Here is a 10,452-nt window from a genome sequence, read left to right as displayed (position 1 = left end):
AGTAGCACATACTGATGTACATCAAATCACATATTTCCTGATTGGTAGTCTGTCTGGTTATGCTATACAGAGTGAAACGCTGGCCATTTACAAAAAAACACTCAGTACACCCTTAATGGCATAGAGATGCATCGTTGGTGTGTCCTCCTCAAAAACTACTACAACAGGGCAATTTAGCGGCAAATGAGCATTGTGCCAATAAAAGGAAAAATGCGGCATAGACAACAGTATGGCCATGTCCTATGACCTGTTGCCGACACTGCTTTTTACCTCACAGTGGATGACCAATGCCATGGGGGAAGCCAACTCATGATGTACAGATACAGATATTCACCTGACTTCACCTGAATGATGCTGCAGGAAAACAGTAGGGTGAGGAAGAAGTTTCCTTACAGCACAGTAAAATTATTTTTCGACATATCTTAGTTAGGAAACTGAGTCAGAGAGGATACAGCGCCCCTGAAGCAGATAGGGTTAAGGCCCTTGCTCAAGGGCTCAACAGTGGCAACTTGGCGGTGCTGGGGCTTGAACCTCCCGACCTTTCAATCAGTAATCCAATAACCCACAGCCTTAACCGATTGACCCAGCACTGCCCCAAATATACCTCAAATTAGTGTTGTTTCACTTACTGATACAGTACAGAAGAGTTTCCCCAATCACACAGCTATTCATGTCTGAATTTTGTCTTATAGTTCTCATTTAAATTTTATGTGACTCTTGTTAGCAAGCTGTGGTCAAAGCACATGGCCAACCATGATCTGGTATCCCTGGTACAGTTGCCAGTCAAGGTGCCTGAATCACTAACCACCGTACTGATCTTTTTAAAAAAAAAAAAAAAAAAAAAAAGTATGACAACGCAGCATTAATTTTGCAGCCACATTACAGATCCTTCTCCGGTGTCTCTTGAAGCTCCTATGACTAGCAGGGATTTTGCTTCATTCGGTATCCCTGATGCACTTCACAGCAATATTTCTGAAAGAAAATGAAACAGAGAGAAAGCCCTATAACACTTAAGAGACACACAAGCACTTTGTGTACAACACACACAAGATACTAGTGCTGTGTGCTGGAAACTGTTGTGTTCTGTTCTCTGGTCAGGATTTCTGAACTCCGTTGTAAACATAAGGGACCACAGATGGATATGCAGTCGAACTTTGTTTGAACAAACATTAAACAGAGTAAATTTTAGAAATAATGGTTGATATTTGGTTGTTTTGAGGTTGAATTTGCAACAGTGTTTTGGAGTCATTCATTCAATGTTATCCCACTGTAATTCAATCAAAGTAATTTTAACTTTTAAAAACAATGTCGTCACAACAATGTGTTTTGGGTGGAAATTATTTACAACTATTAGACAATGTCATACAATCTTAGAATTTCTGGTATAGTATGGAGTTAGTTTGTTTAAAAGCACATTTTTTTGCTTGCAAACTAATTTATTTTGCACACTCTCCTCTTTGGCCCTTAAGACCATCCTGTTCAAAATATGTGGACACCTGTCAATCACACCCATATGTGTTTTTTCTCCCCATTTCCTCTACTAAAGGGTCCAAATATGTTTTGGTATGACAATGCTCCTATGGTATGCTACTAGATTGGGCTGCATCGCAGGTCTTTTCATCTGTCACCAATATTCTTGTGGCTAATGGGGCAAATTCCCACAACCTTACTTTAAAAAATGTTTTCCAGAAAAGGTGAGGTTATTACAGCAAAGGGGGACTATATATGGAATGTTTAAAAATCACAAAAACGCGTGATAGTCAGCTGTCCAGAAATATTTAATCTTATAGTATACATATATTTAATTAATCAGCTTTTTCGATGTTATTCTGCTTAAAATCCAAAATAGGGAAGCAGGATTCCTACCATGGGGGAAAGAAAAAGGATTTCTGCATGTGGTACATTGGCATATGAATTTGATCCGGTCTGAGAGTGAGTTCTTAAAGCGAAAATTCATATTGCAAAACACATTTTTCCATGGGAAATAATGTAAATGCAGGTAATCCGTTCCAGCCATCCAAAAAATTTACTAATATTACCAATTTTCAATACTATTTTAATACAATAAATATTTCAATTATATTTATCACCTCATCTGTCGAACATTTGTTGAACCGGAATGCTAAAAATGCTAAAATGCTAAAATTTTAGAAAAAAGAGGTAATTTTTTGGCAAATTTTCAGTTTCTAGAGCAAAAACTTATGATGGGTGAGGCACCACTGTACACTTGACAAGCATGATTTCTGTGTACAGTCTAATTTAAAAGAAGCTAAGAAGGGTATAAACTCAAACATGGCTCGATGAATGCAGTCATGCTAGGACTAGTGAGTTCAAATTGTAGAGAGCTGACTATTTCAACATGAAACCTAAATACTGCCATTTTTTTTTATTTCACCCAGCTAACATTAGTGTATATCAGTCATTAATTTCTTCTTCTAAGTTATAATTAAGGTAAGAAACTAAGGAGCTACAGTACATATTCACTGAGCAGAAACTTTGTAGGTTCCAACTTCCTCACTGGCTATTACACCATGGAAACATTTTAAAATAACATTTTTGTTTCTACTAACTGAATACTAGCATGTATTGAGTGATTGCTTCTTGTCTTCACTGCCAAAACCCATGATCGAACATTCTCCCAATAGATTAACATTTCGATATCAGTTTATTTGAAAACATCTACACACAATTTATGATTACATTCAATGCAAGAGTACAATTAAGTGAAGTAGTCTAATCTTTGTGTCAGTAAAACGTGAATATTAATGTATCTTAAATGGTGTGCCAGTTTGTGTTGAATATTCAAGTACTATATGTGTATGTGTGTATATACTGTATATATATATATACATATATAGGCCTAAGTAATATACATACTGTATGCATTCTTTTTTTAATCCTATAAAGGTGCCAAAAGAAAGTCTTTTAGTATAATGCTGCATGTGCCTTTTTAAATTAAAAATAGGTTTTGAGCTCCGGTAATGACCCAGACATAACAACTTGTGTTGAGATCCAGCAGGAGCTCTGCTAAACACATGGTGCTAATGAGGCCAACATGCTGTATTTTTTTACTGCCAATTGCCAACTCTGTGCTGAAGGTCAGAATCTCTCTTCTCATAGCTGTCAACAACTATACAAACATGTCTTCACAATTTCACAACAAAAAGCACCATTGCATGTTTCCAGGGTATGTTAATAATTCTCTGTGATCTTTGGTCTTCACAGCTTCCTCTTGCAATTATGATATGCATGACAGACGGCTACACAGCTCAAGTTTCTTTTAAATTAAATGTCTTGCCTTACAGAGATTCTTGCAGAGGGAGAAACTATAGGCACCAAAGAACAAGAATGTACATTTTGGAAATACTAGCGCAACCACTGTACCTGTTGTTAACCGCAAAAGAGTTTTTAATTATAGTTAAAAGGTTAAAGCTAAAAAAAAGGTGATCAGTTTTAATGTAATCAGTGATATTATTATTTCAGGTTTCTTTGTGAAAGAGAGGCAGACATAAAGACAAAGAAATTAAATTTTGTAAGGTTGAGTATCTTGCGCCTTGTTTACGCAAACTTTTACTTTTTTCATCGACAGTCAAACACACTCCCCGACTTAAAATATTAAGTAATGCCGGTAACAATATTAAGTTTAGCTTTTTTAATCTATTGGTGCAGGTGTTTGTAGATTATTAAATCCGGCACATAATTGTTCATAACATTTCGAAGTATAGCCCTAATCTGCCCTCTTACTGCTCATTACTTCTACACAACATTTTTATTTAATTTATGGCGGAGGTTTAACTTCAGGCAAATACTCAAGTACTGCCAGTGTGATTTAATACTGTCGGTACCAATATACCGGTTTTGCATGATGCTGTAACAAAATCTGGTGAAAAGACAGGCAGGCAGACAGACAGACAGAAAAATTTTCTGAGACTGGTTTCGGGTCCTCCAATGTATAAAACGCAAAGATATATCATTGATGTACAGACAAAACCTTTCTTTTATTTATATATAGTATACTACAACTTTTTAAAATTATTTTGTAATGTGTAATATACAGTACATAAGTATAAATACATACAGTATATTACCCATACGCATTCTTCTGTAGTATTTGCTTTGTTGTTAAGGATATTAAAATAGATGGCCATGCTCACAATGAATAACAAAACTCTAGACTATCTTTATACTGTACTTAGAAAAATGTTTTCGGTGCCCCCACTGACACATCATTTGGAATCTCCATGTGATAATCATGCTTGTACACACTTACAGGCAAATCTTAAATGAAAAAAAAAAAAAACATTCAGCGCAATCAGATGCTGATGGACTGCTGATGGAAGCAATAGAGGAGCTACAGGATGGATTCATTGATTGGTCACTGATGTGAAGTAATTTTGAAGGAATACACTGAAACACTTTAATACTACATTGGGCTTGTCTACCGTAAAATACAATAATGATAACCATCTTATAATTATTAAGGACCTAAGGTTGCTCTGGCTATAAATAGAGCTGTAAACATCACTTTGTTAAACAACAGTTTAATAAAGTATTAAAGTTTGCAAAGAGGAACTACAGTATATACAAAGGTAGATGAGAGAGTTCTCACGCAAAAAAAAACATTAATGCATTTTGTAGCTTTTTGCTCATACTCATTACCTACAAATTCAGGAGTTCCTGGGCACTCCACATCCCATTCTGGCAGGATGAATGAATCTGTTCTACGCCAGCAACTTTAAAAGTCTTGCCCCTCCCATCTTAATAGATGGCTCCACTCATTTTACAGTACACCTCCTTACTCACAATCACTCCTAAGCAAGTATCTTTAAAACACTAAATACAAAGAAAGCAGTAGGGCTTGATGGTGTCTCTCCTTCCAAATGGAAATACTTCACCAGCTCCATTCTTCATTTTCAATGAACTACAACAATCTGTTAGAGCCCCTGATTGCATTAAAGTACTGTATGTACTGTTGTTTCCATCCAAAAAAGGACATTATTCCTGGCCATTATGACTATAGACAAGCGACTCGGACTTGAATCTTGATTATGTCCTACAGTATAAGTGTCTCGTTATACTGTAAATAACTTGAAATCAGTAACAAGGTCCCCAGATAATACTTATACCGTGCAAATAGGGCATTAGTCGATCAGATTTTGGTGTATCATTAGTGGTTTATACCGGATCACAACTTCTTTTAAAAAAAGTCAATTTAGTATTTCGGATGAGTTATTGTGATATTACAAAAAAAAAAAAAAAAAGGAGAGAGAGATTTTGTAGTTACTGAGCTCTGTTTTCCTAGTAGTGAATGGCTGAAGTAAAAAAACTTTGTGGATTATTTTGTGGATTTATTAAGCTTTAGAGACTATGTAGAGAAGATTAATAGTTTCTAAAATAGTCAAACTGGGCCATCTGACACTAGCAAACACTGGAGATCACATTTGTATTCCATTCTGATGTTGATATGAATATAATTTTTTTTTTACCAGTATCTGAATGATTTATTGCATTGTACTGCTGCTAGAGGATATACAGTAGGTGTAAAACCTGTCCATTCATGTACAGTAAATGTACGAGAATGGACAGTTAGGATACTTCTTAAAAACATTTAGTATTCTTAAATAGAATGACTGCACAGATAGTTGTAAGTACATTGATAAATAAACTAAATAATTATTGTTGCCTTATTTATTAGTGCTATCATCTAAGCTGACCAAAAAAAAAAAAGCTATAAGCTCTTAGACAAAACAGAAAAAGTAATCAAGATTTCATGACGCCAACCAAATCAGCACAAACCAACATCTGTGGAAACAGCAGCGTTTCAGTCTCTAAAAAGGACTTGGGGGAAGCGTGCCTACCTCCAGAGTACTTTTTTGAGAACTGTGCTTCTTTTCATTGGGTAGGATACAATGTGTACACAACTTACTCTGTTTCCATGATAACTTATTCATCTGGGCCAGCTTCAGCATTCCAGCTCTTTATGACAGAAACCACTATGGTCTCTACAGATCCATCCTCTTTTCCCATAGCCGACCGGCACACAGAGCATCACAAATAAACTACAAGGGGAAGGTATTTCTTTTTTTTGGCATCAACAATATTTAGAATAATTTAATTGTAATTTTTCAAATAAGCACTAGAAAATACATATCTGCTGTAAGGACTCCTCATCAACCGCCCTAATTATGAAACTTGTTTATATTTCTCCGATATAATGGAGACTTTGTCATACATAACATTATTTAAGTTTGAAGTGTACTTACTGGTGTGGCCCAGTCTGGGTTATTAGTCATGAAAAATACGGTTGGTTTCTCATTTTAGTACATAATGGTGAGCTTTTATGTGGGGTAGTAGTCAAAAATAAGCACACTTGCAATGACATCATTGGCAAGCCATGTTTAGGCGATGGAGTACTGTTAGTGTGTTAGCAACGTATGTTTAATTTTCCAAGGGCGCTCATATTAAAAAACGCAGGCCATTTGTGAAAACATATCATGAAGACAATACTTACTTTAAGAGAAAATGTCAGGAGTTAAACGCACCATGGTGCCCCTCAGCATATATTTGTACATAAACTGCAATAGAAAAAAGAAAGCACTGGAATAGATTTTGATGGCAAGAGCACTACAAACCTCCGCATCCCATGATCCTGTGCAAATGGAACACAGTGTTTCTGAGTGATATGTGCAACCTTGACAATAAGAGTTTGATTTTATTCTAGGGCAACTCAACGTTCCTGCATTCTTACTTTTTAGTAGGAATGATAATTTTCTATATTGCCCACGAGATTCATATACAGTAAGTACTTACATACATCTGCATTTATAAGCATGACCTAAGAATAATGGAGACTTATGTACAGTATAGGGTTTTATGTATAGATATGTAGTTTTATGTGTAGACGTTTAGATTCCACCATATTTAATAAGATTATAGATGACATTTTAACCCCACCATATTTTAAAATGACATGTCGGAAAATTCTAGGAGGTAAATGATTTAATGCACACCAATGGCCAGGGTCACAAAAGCAACCTGGAGTAAAATTTGTAGAAACTGATATAAATACACAAATTAAGAAAAGAAAGGAATGGAGTGGGAGAAAATTGAAACCAGAGCCAAGCCAACTTAAACAAACAGAATCGCAACAAAATGATTATTATTACAAGAATGCTCTTATATTCTTACAGTATATTAACCTTGTGGATTCAGTGTCAGGAAATAATCAAATGTGACCCTGAAAACATCAATGTTTCAAACCTTATTATAAAGAAATACAGTTCAGCCAATGTGTATTTTCAAAAGCTTGAGATTCTGTGAGAATTGCAAAGGAATACTGTACGTCTAAAATGGATATAAAAATCTACACATTCCAGTTAAAATAGCAGGTTTTTGTGATGGAAAATATGTAACCAAGATAAATCATATAAGATCTGTTTTCACCTTTAATGTGATAAAAAAAAATTAAAAATTAGAAGATTAAAGGAAAATATAAAAAACTTAGAAAAGCTTGTTTGCACACATCTTAAACTAATCTTAAATTATATCATGATTTGCGATTTTTTTCTCACTTTTCAAATCATACCACATACAGTATGATTTTAGTAAGTTATTATTTTTTTTCTGAAGCCTGTCTGATATACACTTACATGTCTTCTGGGAGCCTCCCTTTTAATTTGTTATGTTTTTGTCAATTTTGACATTGTAAGTGTTCTGTTCTCATTGTACTCACGGTGGTGTGCCGTTTTCTCCACTTGATGAAGATGACCTTTACAGTGTTCCAAAAAGATCCTACGTGCATTATGCGCTCTTTGCAGACCACGGCATAAACAGTTTGATGAAACTAGGATGTCAAGATATTCCTACAGCGACAGCTGATCTTATTGTTGTTTATTGAGAATAATTAATTAATAACAAATTTGAATAATATAGGTAAAAATAAATTTAAATATGTCAGTTTAAATGTAAGCACAGTCACAAAGAGATTGTGCACATTTATGTTTATGTTTTTTTTTTAGTTTCATTTTTCACATCACAAAACCCTGCAATTTTTATAGGGGTATATGTACAGAGTTAGCCCTACCCCCCCCCCCAAAAAAAAATTCTATATGTTATTAATTGATTTTATATATATATATGATATTATGATAATATATTATTAATATTATATAAATATACAGTAATATACATTATACTATTTTTCTTTTCTGAAATGTGCATAAATTTAAATTTTTTGTCTCTGTACCAAACAGTGACAACTAGTGACACTTAATAGAAGGGCGAACAATCCTCTACTCAGTTTTATTTTTTTTAAGCCATCATGATTGAGGCTAATACTATATGGGTCTCATCCTACACATAGTACATAGAACCATTGAGCAAACAAATAGGAATTCATGCAAAGATGGATAGGAAGCATAATTTGTGGTTTAAGTGGGTAATCATGCTGTCTCTTCTAAATAGCAAGGATGATAAACAGAAAGTTGCGCTTGCCATTAGCCAGCTTTTTTTGGTCAAACTACAGAAAACTTACTGTTCTGCTGTTTGTCCTTTCATGTCATCTGTACTTTGCCTGGACTGTGTTTGCTTAAAGTATTTACTTCTTTTTTTTTCTCTATTGGCATTTTGAAAAATTAGGGTTTGAGAAAGCAATCTATCTTAGCCACGTTTGTTACACTTGTTATTGCATTTCATGTGCGCATTTTTAATGACTGCTAATGATGTGTCGGAGGTATTTTACCAATTATTTGATTGTCACTGATAAACTGCTTGATTCTACAGTCTTAACTAGGAAGGAACCTGCTCTAGCCTCTTTAGGTTATAGCATTTTGTGCATTTCTAATTAAAGTCATTGTTGGTGCTGTTGTGCTTGGTTTTGACAAAAGTCAAGAACATCCATATTAACATTTTACAATCCACAAAGCAACCTGCTAAAGCAAAGTAAGACAATGTGCATGGTTTAATGATTGCGTTTTAAAAGTTGTCAATCACAACTTGCCAGTTTGCACCTTACATTGGTCATTCAAGCAGCCAAGACAATGCAAAGTGGAAGAGTAAGGCTGACAATTAAAAAAGATACAAGCATGCCAGTCACATGATTAAGTTGGCTACCATTAAAAAAGAGCTCTTAAGTAGCATCAGCCATTTGAGCTGGCTTTTGAGCTTCTTTTAGGCGTAGCTGATCTTGGTGATCTCTACTAGGTTTACTTTCTCACCATGACCTAAATAAAAAAAATGCTTTTGGACCAATAGTAGCTATGGTCGTGGTAATTTGTAGCTATCCAAACATGCAGTAATTTTTAAAAGTTAGTACCTCCTCTTTTCTACAATCAAATGTTAATTTGCTAATTCTATTATCTACAATATAAGTTTTTGTGTAAAAACATAAAAATCATCCGATCGTAGTTAGTCTTAGTAATAGGCAAATACAACCAATGACAAACTACAAGCTATAACTTTTTTCACCATAACATTATTTAAGTTACAGCCAGGTGCTGTTAATCTTCATCCCTTGTTTAATTGGTCATCGGTAAGTATACAGACCTCAATAAAAGCAAAGGTTTTGGCAGTTTGCTGGTTTGGAACATTTTGGTGTTTGTTAACACAATGCCAACTGGGAAAGATGTAAGCATAAGGTATTATAGAGAAGCAATTGGTGCTGCACATCAATCTGGAAAGGGTTATAAAACCATTTCCAAACAATTTGGAGCTCCATATTCTACAGTTAAAAAAAATATTCTCTTATAATTGGAAAGCATTCAAGATAGCACATTTACCAAAAAGGTCAGACCATACAATGTTATAAAATACAAAAAAACAAAAACAAGAACTACATATCAGACCCTACAAGCCTCACTGAGCATGGTAAATGTTAAAGTCCATGACAGCACAATTAGAAAACTGAACAAGTATGGTTTGTTTGGAGGGGTTGCCAGGAGAAAGCCTCTTCTGTCTAAAAAGACCATAGAAGCACAACTGAGGTTTGGAAAAGTTCATTTGAACAAAGCACAAGGCTTCTGGAATAATGTCCTAAGAACAGATGAGACCACAATGGAGTTGTTCGGCCTTAATGCTAAGCGCCATGTTTGGGGAAAACCAAACCGCATTCCAGCAGAAACACCTCATAACCACTGTCAAGCCTTGCGGTGAAAGGGTGATTATTTGGGCTTATTTTTTTAGCCACGGGACCTGGGCACCTTGCACCATGAACTCCTGGTGGCAAATGTGAGGCCATCTCTCCAACAGCTAAAGGTTGGTAAAAAATCCGTCATAATGTGAAACACACCAGTAAATCTTCATCAGAATGGCTAAAAAATAAAAGAATCACAGTTTTGGAATGGCCTAGTCAAATTTCAGACCTCAACCCAATTGAATTGCTGTGGCAGAACCTTCAGAGAACAGTGCATATGCAAATTGCCAAAAACATCCATAAATTGAAGCAATGTTGTAAAG

The sequence above is a fragment of the Clarias gariepinus genome, chromosome 3 (assembly GCF_024256425.1).
Source record: "Clarias gariepinus isolate MV-2021 ecotype Netherlands chromosome 3, CGAR_prim_01v2, whole genome shotgun sequence".
NCBI classification, from domain to species: domain Eukaryota; kingdom Metazoa; phylum Chordata; class Actinopteri; order Siluriformes; family Clariidae; genus Clarias; species Clarias gariepinus.
The sequence above is the reverse complement of the archived record's forward strand: the minus strand, read 5'-3'. Positions refer to the sequence as shown.